The sequence below is a fragment of the Adiantum capillus-veneris genome, chromosome 7 (genome assembly GCF_014529385.1).
Source record: "Adiantum capillus-veneris isolate H3 chromosome 7, ASM1452938v2, whole genome shotgun sequence".
In the NCBI taxonomy this organism is placed as follows: Eukaryota; Viridiplantae; Streptophyta; class Polypodiopsida; order Polypodiales; family Pteridaceae; genus Adiantum; species Adiantum capillus-veneris.
The window spans coordinates 125,613,421-125,623,998 of record NC_140937.1 but is presented as its reverse complement, the minus strand read 5'-3'; positions in this window follow the sequence as shown (position 1 = coordinate 125,623,998).

Here is a 10,578-nt window from a genome sequence, read left to right as displayed (position 1 = left end):
TGTTTCATATACAAAGGTTGAAGCTCTAGAGAGTTGGGCTATAGATAGAGATTATTGATACCCTTGACTTGGATGGTACTCTCAGATAGAGATGGCTTTCCTAACTGACACCACACTCCATATAATAGCATATTATATTTAGCACATGTGTTCAATAAGGCGTTATATAGTACTTTTCCACATGTGCTTTTTAACTCCATAGGGTATCATAGAGACGGATCAGAGTCCAACCAATCATCCTCTGTTTCAACATGAAACGCATGTGTGACTTCAAGATTGGCCTCTCGTTGGCGTCTAATACGTTGCTGTCGCTCCTTAGCCTTAGCTTGAGCTTGTATCTTTTTCAATTTTGCTTGTGTCTTGGCGGTGGCGGCCCAAAGAATCATAGTATCTTTTAAATTTACTCCCATTGAGGAATCCAGTGGTTTCAACTCCATCAAAGGTCTTCTAGCATCCCAATAAATAGTCTCATTGGCCATCTTTACCACTATGTTTGTAGTCCCAAGGTGAGGTCTCCCCATAGATTCCCATCAATTTTTAATCACAATGCTAACCCCAACGCCACCATCAAGGATTCCCTTCACAGTTAATCCCTTTTGGTAGTGATTGGTATGGTCGCATTGGATTAATCGCCTTCAAAGTATTGTCCCAGTTTGTTAACAGGTATTTCGACAATAGAGTTCTCATCTAGGTTGGGTTGTGGATCTAAGTGTTCCTCCTCTATTGGCACCTCCCTAGCTCCATCCATCTGTGCAAATTGTGGTAGCCTGACTTTCAGTTCTCCATTGAGGAAATCTCAAAGAGCTAAGAATAGCTCGCGATCTCTATAAAGTTTAGACATGATGGTGGTTCTAACTTTTAAAGCCGTGAAATCCATCAATTTGGTAATATTTAATGTCACTTTTTGGGCTTCAATCCCATTGACAAGACGTGCAACTTATCCCACTTGCATGGGCGGAAACTTCCTTCTGGTTGTTATGTTGTTTCTATCATTGAGGTGTTGGTGGTAAAGACACTCCTCTCCCTCATATTTCTCCTATTGATACAAAGATTACTACCTTAAAGAAGGTAGATGGTACCACCATCACATGGCCCCAAAAACGATTTGGTGAGAATTTTTTTTCCTTAGTTAAAACAAATTTTCCAGATGTCACCAACCAACTAACAATCATGAATTGAACTAATTTTTTTCTGGTGAATCTAAAAAAAGGCAAGAAAAGATTAAACAAATCAATGTGTCTCCAATATCTAGTGCCTCAATTCCACAAGCCATGCATGTTAGTAGTGTACCCACACCACCCACTTTACCTAAGCCAACACTGACCAAGGCTGCAAAAGGGAAGGCTAAGGTACATGAAGGCACCTCTGCTAGGGTTGTTGCTAACACAGAGGATTCTAAGGATGAGATCAATGATAAGGAGCTAGAAGCGTACATGATAATTAGATCTACTGCTAGTGAGAACTTCCCAATTAACAAGGACAGTACACTACGTGAAGACATGTTGTCCAAGAATCTGAAGAACTTGAAGCGAGTTATTGTTGATTTTGATATGTCAACCATTTCGGTTTGAGAATGCTTTATAAGACATGATTTTCATGTAGGTGGAGCGAGAATCTCCACTGCCCTAGGTTCCGCCCTATCAACTGACAAAGCTAGAAAAGGCAAGGCAGGTGAGTTGGGATCCCAAGCGTCTGAAACCATTGGCTGACACATTCTTGCTTGAGGGATATTATGAAATGAAATAATCCTTCATTTGTTCTATTGATGGTCCTGGATATCCATCAATCAAAGTCAATGGCGAGATCACATAGAAATGGAACCCCTTATGGCAGAAATAGAATAACGACTTCAAAGTAGATATTAAGGACACTTGTTAGTCAAATACGTCTGGAACAATGCTATATACTCGGGATGGAATCACATATTGGGTTCTTGGACGAGTGTCTTGGAAGAAAATAATTTTCTTTGTCGTGTTGCTTCGTGAATATTTTGTAGATTGAAATAGTCCTCTGAAAGAGTTTATAGTATCCTGTTTTAAGATGAAGCTTACAAGACCGACATAAATCTCCACCCTGGTTAAAATTTTGAAACTTGCAAATCAAAAGCTTTTCGAAGTTGGGGAGCCAAGGATTTTTTTTTTTGAAGATTAGGTGGCCAGAAGATTTGAATTGGGTGGCCAAAGTTGTTGATGATGGGCAACCAAAGGAAATAAAGTTTTTTTTTTTCTTCTTGTGTTTGATGGTCGACTAAGAAATTGAGGCAAATGGGGGTGACTACACCCTTAAGGACTAAGAGTCCTTGAGAGTGAGTAGGCGGCCAAGGAAGGTAGATTTGGGCATGCAGTGGATGGCCAATCAGTTGAAGTTTGTTAAGTAAAGCCACACTTTTAATCAAAAAGTGTGTGGAAAGAATGGCTAACAGCAAGCTGTGCAGGAAAGCAATTGTGCAGGTCGTTTTTAAGGAGATAGGGATGTGCAGAGGCCTCGTCAGCCTACAAGCAAGAAGAGGAAAATGCTCCCAAATGCTAGGGTGACCCTTTTGATACCATTTGTGCAGACTTTGGCGGTGGTCGACATTGGGATTTCCTTGCAATCAAGGGGGGATTCCCACTATAGTGGTTGTTCGGCTCCCCCAATTTGCTCCCAATTTATTTTCTTACGTGCTTTGGGTGCAAGATGTCACATTCTGATCTTCAAATTGGGGGTTCCTTATGCAATCTAAACTCTTTCAAGATGCTCAATTGCTTGTTGGCTCCACTCTCAGACTTACGAACTTCAATTTCTCTTTTATAATAACTTTGAAAGCTTTGACTTATCCCTTCTTCATATCTCTACCAAATTTGAGATCCACGTTCATAAATTCCTTAAAAATCTTGCGTCTCCTTGTTTGTCTCTTTACCTATGCCGGATTTGCCCTTCAAAATCTCCTTCGGAGCGCTATGATGCCGATTTTTTTTAATCACCACTTCTATATCTTCAAACTCTCTTGCTTCTTTGATTTTGCACTTTCGCCTTCACAATCCACAAGGTTTAGCCATTAATTTGAATTTAAAGCTTGACATACCAGTTTAGTCTATGAGTGGTGGCTATCACTTATTGCATGACCCTCTAAAGAGTGAGTTCTTACTAGCCATTTACAAGGGAGCCATAGTGGCTTATTGGCAAAATTAACTATAACACTGTACAAATGAAAATGGTAGAGAGAATTATCTATTGACGGTGCCTTCTCCTCAACTTTCCAATCTACACAACATCAACTCACTATTAGTACAACTAAAAAGACAGCAGAATAATTAACCATTATACGCCAACTATCCCAATTGTAGTTAACCACATACAACAGGAGGGTGGCCAATCTCGTAACATCAAGGGCCTTGTCTCAAACGTGGTGATGAACTAACTTTCATTTGAAATTGATAGCAATTGTGCCCCTTGATTTTAGGATGCACATATAAGTAACTTTGTTTGGTACAATGTCTTGACCTTCAATAAGTCTAAATCATATTGGTACTACTAGCTTAAAACAACTGGAGCATTTCAATAGACAATACTATGATAAGGGAACCCTCTAAGACACTTTGTGGCAACAAACAACACTATTGGCATACATTATGATAAGAGCGCAACACAATGTGTAATGAGGGTGCCTTTGTCATGAGAGGGCACCTCCTTGCGTTGATCAAAGAAGGTTACATGCCAAGATGGTTTAAATGGTTCACACCCAAGGCTTCTCCAGCCAAGCACCCACACACACCACAACTCCCCCCTTGTGCTAAGAAAAAGGTAGGCAATTTTTTAAGTTTTGGACACACATTTTACATAGCTATGGCATAGCTCTATCTAAGAATATTAGGGCTATAAAAATTAATCATCCTCACATGCCAAAAGAGCTCTATTTAGGACAAGACAACAAATACTATCAAATGATTTCTACTTTGCAAGAGCATCTTGCTATGGAAGTACAATTCACGACTTGGAAATTGGAGGAGACGTGGTTAGTGATGATCGAGAAAACATTTATGATGAGACCTTTCCACTAAGGGAAGAAGTTGAATCAACATCTCCACTTGTAGATCTCAACCTAAGAGAAATCCCAGTGGAGACAAGTACATTGCCTAAGCTTCTATACACAGCTCTACAGCCAAAGCTAGCACAATGGAAACAAGCTCATCTCCTCCTAGAAACTCTATGCTTAGCTTAAAAATAAAAAGCAAAATCCTATTCTATCAACTAAAGTACCCATTTGTAAAAGCACTTGAGAAGAGAAATAAGAACCAAGTGTTGGGCCCCTTCATTGATATTCAAATTGCCAATTCAGTTTGGGTACCAATAGGTTAAATCATTATGAAGATAGACCCATAGGATGGATCATGTTGAGGTAGTCATTGCAAGCACAAGGATACTTCCAAGGAAATGCAAACATTTGGATTCTCTCTAAAGCAACAAAGGCATACAACTTTATCTTTTGGTCAAACACTTCAAGGATCTTGTATCAAAGCAACAAATACAAGGAGGAAACCAAAAGCAAATGTGAAATCCAAGAATATTGATGCTATGCACCATCACCAACAATAGAATTTTAATCAAATTTAGGTTTCAAAGTCTCAAGCGATAGCAGCAAGATGAAATCGATGTTGACAATACAGACCGTAAGTGAACCCGCTACTTGCAAGCTATACCTAGCTCAAGCTATCTCTACAAATGCATGCATAGCATAGCCTAAAAAAAAACCGTGCTAAAACAACTCTTTGGAATGCCCCACATAGTCATACATGGGCACTATCTATTCCACATAATCTGCACTAAAAGAACGTGCAACATGTGAGCAAACCGCCTGGAAACTGGCACACACTACATTGTCGATCGCTAAACACGTTGATCGAAAACTAGACACAAAGTATAACCGTAACGAAATTAGGCTAATATCATTGATTGTAGCAAGATTAAAGTGATAATAGTGAGCCTTTCATTAAGAGAATTCCTAATGAAGATAAAGAGAGAGCTTGATTGAGAATAGCAACACAAACATTGCCTCTAGTTAGCTTGGCATGAACAATACTTGTAAAAGAGGGAGAAATAAAGAAATTGACAATAATTGAGGACCGGATTTATTTGGAGTTGGTCCCTTGTCCAAAAGGCTTTTGTATATGTTCTCCCATAAAGAGATACTCGGTACAATACAATCTTTGTGTTCCTTAAGACCTTTTTGATGCCATGCATATGGAAAGCTTCATGCACCAATATTATGCCCAAAATAACAATTAACTTACATGCAATAGACAAGAACTTGTCCCTGACCTCAATCCCAAGACCTCAAACACCTTGAAAGTTAGAGGGAGCTAGCAGGGAGTGAGGGGATTGAAGAGGAAGAAGATGTAGCATATGAGAAAGAAGTATTCTCCTCACATATCATCACTCTTAGAGCATAGCTTAGCATAGTAATGAAGAGGAACAAGATGATAATCATGCTTGAAGCTTGGATCTTGCTTGGATTTGCATTCCATAGCCAAGAGTTTTTGGTGCAAGCTCTCTACTTCTCAAGTTTGGAGAAGGAGATGAGTTTTTGCAATGCATACATGTGTGTGTGTGTGTGTGTGTGTGTGTGTGTGTGTGTGTGTGTGTGTGTGTGTGTGTGTGTAAGTGGGCTCGTGAGCTACAAGTGTGTGAGAGAGAGGGGTCGACCTAGCTTGAATGCACTCCCATTGGCTCAAGCTTGGGGCTAGCCAATGGGAGAACTAGATCATATCAAGCAAGGGGTGTAGCATGGTGACAAGTGTCCTTATTTCCCCCTTTGAGAGAGAGCTTAGTTTATTAATTAAATGAAGCTAAATTCTTATTGGCTCTCAAAGTGGACAAGCCAATAGGAATTAAGCTTGCACATGGTCTGCTCAATTCTCATCGGACCCCTTATTTGACTATCCAATAGGGATAAAGTAGGTCCTAATTCTTATCAGTTCTTTTAAAGGCCCATCCAATAAGGCTTAAGCTTATTTTTATAAATCTTAATTCTCATTGGTCCTTCACATTGACCATCCAATAGGATTCAGGCTTCATTGGGGGACAACTTGTCTAGGGGCCTGACATGTGTCCTATATGCCTTATGTGAAAGGGGGCTCTTGTATTAGTATACTTCTTAAATTTGTGCACAATAAAAGAAAAATATAGAGAGTCTTATATAAGACAAAAACATTGTTTATTTAATACGCATTCACATTTGCTTACTCTACTTTGATTGGCTTAAGAATATGAAAAGGACCATAGTATCTTTTTGCTAACTTAGCATAATACTTCTGTGGCCCATAGGATTCTTGCCCATAGCTTGCCTTAGACAAGCCTTGGAGAACTTTAGCAACACCCAATCATCTTCCTTAAAAGCTAAGGCTCTTATGTGTTTGTTAGCAGCATCCTTTTGCCTTTGCTGTGAGATGGATATTGTAGCATTTAATGGCCTAAAAACTTGTGTGTAGCGGAAATTAACATGAACATAGTGGGCATTTCATTAGAATAGATTCCTAATAAGAATTACAAGAGTGCTTGGGTGGAGAGAGCAACAAAAAGCATAACACCTAGTTAGATAGCATGAACAATACTCATTGGACCCCTTGGGAGACTGTCCAATAGTCATCTAGGAGACTTAATTCTCATTGGTTCTTTTATTAAGTGTTTTTTAAATTAATTAAACTAGATTTACTCTAGTCTAATTCTCATTGGTCCACCTCCAAGGCCATCCAATAGGAATTGGGTACACCTTGTGGGCATCTGGCCTAGGGAGCTGACATGTGTCCCTCATTCCCTTTGTGTAAAGGGAGCTTGTGTGTGTGTGTGTGTGTGTGTGTGTGTGTGTGTGTGTGTGTGTGTGTGTGTGTGTGTGTGTGTGTGTGTGTGTGTGGCTTTCTCTCTCATCCCCTACATGCAAGGCTCGCCCCCTCCCAAGTAGGGATTGCAAAGACTTTTTTGGTACACACACAAAGCATCCAATTCCCTTAAGGTTGACCTTTGGACACAACCTTTGAATTTTGGAACCTTAGCATTTTGGAAGTCTTAATGGGCTGAACCTTAGGGTCTTTTTAGCCCATTGTTGCACATGGCTCTTTTGCAGATGGCCCCCCCTTTGGATCCCTACTGTGGCCGGTCTTCTAGCTTAACCAATATTCTAGCTTTTTCTCCCCTGACACTTCCCCATATCAAATGATCAGTTTAATATGAGAAAAGCATTTAGGAGAATTAGATATTGATTATTATGACATTACCTCTCTCTTGAAATCATAGTCGTCCTCGACTATGGTGTAGAGAAGATAAAGTATATTCATGAGTCCTTTTCTTAGCGGGTAGAGGATCCCTATGTTACCCTACGACATCATTCCACAATGGATGACTAGTCCATTTGGCGCTTGAGAGCCTAAGGCTGCCGCAAGCATGTCTGCACATTAGTCCTATCAATCTTCCATAGTAGAGTGACAAGCTCTACTTGGTGTTTGGGAGACGTCGTCTCCGCAAACTTGATCTAAGCATGCATACTACTTCATTTTTGTGCACAATAAAGAAAAAGAGAGTCTTATAAAACAAAAAAACTTTGTTCATTTTTAAAATTTTGTACATTTGCTTACTCTTGGGAAGCATTGTAAGCATTGACAAGGTTTAGGTTATCCTTTAATTGTATGCCTTGCATCCATCTAGCATCTTCAAAAGGATAATTCTTAAACTTAATAAGATATCGCCGGATAGTCTTACCGCCTCTTAATACCTTGTCTTCATGTCGGAGAATGGACTCGGGCTGCAGCACCTCCTCTTGGTCCTCGATCTCCGGTGGGTCTTCAATAGTTGGTTCTTGAGGTGGCTCTCCTTTGTAAGGCTTTAATAGGCTCACATGGAAAGCATTGTGTATGAGCCAATGATTGGGAAACTTGAGTTGATAGGCCATCTCATTGATTGGCCTAAGAATCTGGAAGGGACCATAGTACCTTTTTGCTAGTTTAGCATAGTACTTTTGGTGGCCCGTAGGATTCTTGCCCGTTGTGTGCCTTAATCGAGCCTTGGAAAACTTTAATAAGACCCAATCATTTTCTTTAAAGGCTTGGGCTCTTCTGTGCTTGTCAGCAGCAACCTTTTGCCTTTGTTGTGAGATAGAGATAGCATCCTTAATCTTTTGCAAAGATTCTTGTAGGTCTGGCTATACTCATCTGCAGCAAAGATCTTCCCATGTACCTTAAGTAGCAAGGGACTTTTTGATCTTCCCTCAATTACCTCGAAAGGTGCTTTTCCCGTGGAAGTATGTACAGTGTTATTGTAAGCATACTCCATTAAGGTTAAGTACTTCTCCCATTGGGATCTTTGATCTACTTCCGTTACATAGGCTTTTAGTAGATCGAGAATTGTTAGGTTAGCTATTTCACTTTGGCCATCCATTTGTGGATGATAGGCCGAAGAGAAATTTAGCCTTGTCCATAAATTCTCAAAGAGACCCTTCCAGAAATTACTGGTCATTCTAGGATCTCTATCTGACACTATGGACACTGGCAAGCCATGGTACTATAAAATTTGTGAAATGAAGAGGGTTGCCATTTGATGGGCTTTGATAGTCTTTTTGACAGGTATAAAATGAGCTTGTTTATTGAACCTCTCTACTATCGTCCATATTCCCGTATTCCCATGGATAGACTTAGGTAATCCAAAGATAAAATCCATGGATATGCTCTCCCATGGTGATTAGGGATTGGCAAGGGTTGAAGCAATCCAAGTTGCTTCCCTCTATCAAATTTTGTCTTTTGGCATACCACACATTTAGAAACATACTCTTGTATGTTCACTTTCATGGTAGGCCAATAGAAATATGTTCCAATTCCCTTTAAGGTGGACTGAATCCCTCTATGCCGTGCATAAGGTGGAGCATGAGATTCATACATTACTTTCTCACGTAGTGAGTTAGTAACACATAGTCTATTGCCATAGAGAAGATAACCATCTTGTAAAGTAAATGGTTCTTCTTTCTTCCCTAATGCAAGGGCTGAAATCACATCTCTAAAATCGGGATCAATAGCATACTCATCTATCATTGAAGATAGATGAGATCATTGTGAGTTGCTATGGAAACCGCATTCACTCTCGGTCATCTTGACAGTGCATCAGCTACTTGACTATGCTTGCCAGCAATGTGAGCAATATGAAAATGAAATTGCAAAAGGAAATTTGCTCACCTCATTTGTTTGTCGGAGAGCTTGGTCTGTGTCATGAAGTACATAAGACTTTGGTGATCCGTTCACAGAATGAAAGGAGTCCCCAATAAATAGTGCTTCCATGAGTCTAAGGCATGTAGAACTGCAAGGAGTTCCTTTTCATATATGCCTAGAGCTTGCTCAACAGGGTCGAGCCTTCGACTCTCATAGCCTATGGCGTGCCCTTCTTGAAGCACAAGCATCACATTGGACCTCAAATGGTTTTGAGAGATCCGGTAGTGTAAGCACAGGTTGAGAGATAAGCTTTTCTTTAAGCTTTTCGAAAGCATTGTTCTCCTTAGCAGACCATGTATACCTAACGCTTTTCTTTGTTAGGTCATGTAATGGTCCCGCAATTTGTGAGAACTTTTCTATGAAGCATCTATAGTATGCACACATACCTATAAAGCTTCTTAGTTCATGAAGATTCCTTGGTTTAGGCCATCCTTTTATTACCTCTAACTTTGATACATCCATTTGGATGCCATCTTGAGAGATAATGTGACCTAAATACTGAATCTCTTGCAAGAAAAATTCACATTTCTTTCGGATAACATAAAGTTTATTCTCTCTTAAAACTTGAAATATTACCTGGAGGTGTTGCTTGTGTTCGTCTAATGAATTAGAATAGATGATAATATCATCAAAGAACACTCCAGTGAAGGTTCGATGAGGCTTGAACAGTTTCTCCATCAAGCGGTTGAATGTGGCTGGTGCATTGGTCAAGCCAAAAGGCATGACAATGTATTCATAAAGACCAAATGTGGTGCAAAATGCGGTCTTTACAATGTCTTGATCAACTATCCTTATTTGATGACAGCCACTTTTTAGGTCGATCCTTGTAGGTTATCAAATATGTCTTCTACCCGTGGAACGGGAAACCTATTCTTGATAGTGATCCTATTTAGTGCTTTATAGTCGACACACATACGATATGTGCCGTCTTTCTTTTGCACTAATAGCACAGGTGAGCAAAATGGAGATGAGCTAGGCCTAACCATGCCCTTCTCAACTAACTCATGCACTTGCCGCATAATCTCCTCTTGTTGAGCTTGAGAAACTCTATAAGGAGGTTTGTTAGGCAGTGAACTTCCTGGAAGAAGTTCAATTGCATGGTCATCATTACCTCGTTTAGGAGGTAGCTCACAAGGGATGTCGTCAATAAAAACATCTTGAAACCCCTTGAGAAAATTGGATAACTCTAATTCCTTTTGGTTGGTTCTAAAGCATTAGGTTCATTTTGAGAATCTTTAACAAAAATCATGTACACGGAAATAGAGCTCTTTATTGACTTGTTGAAAGCTGTAGTATGTACAATGGGAATAGTGTTACCCATTTCCTTAGCATCTATATACATGTCTTTTTC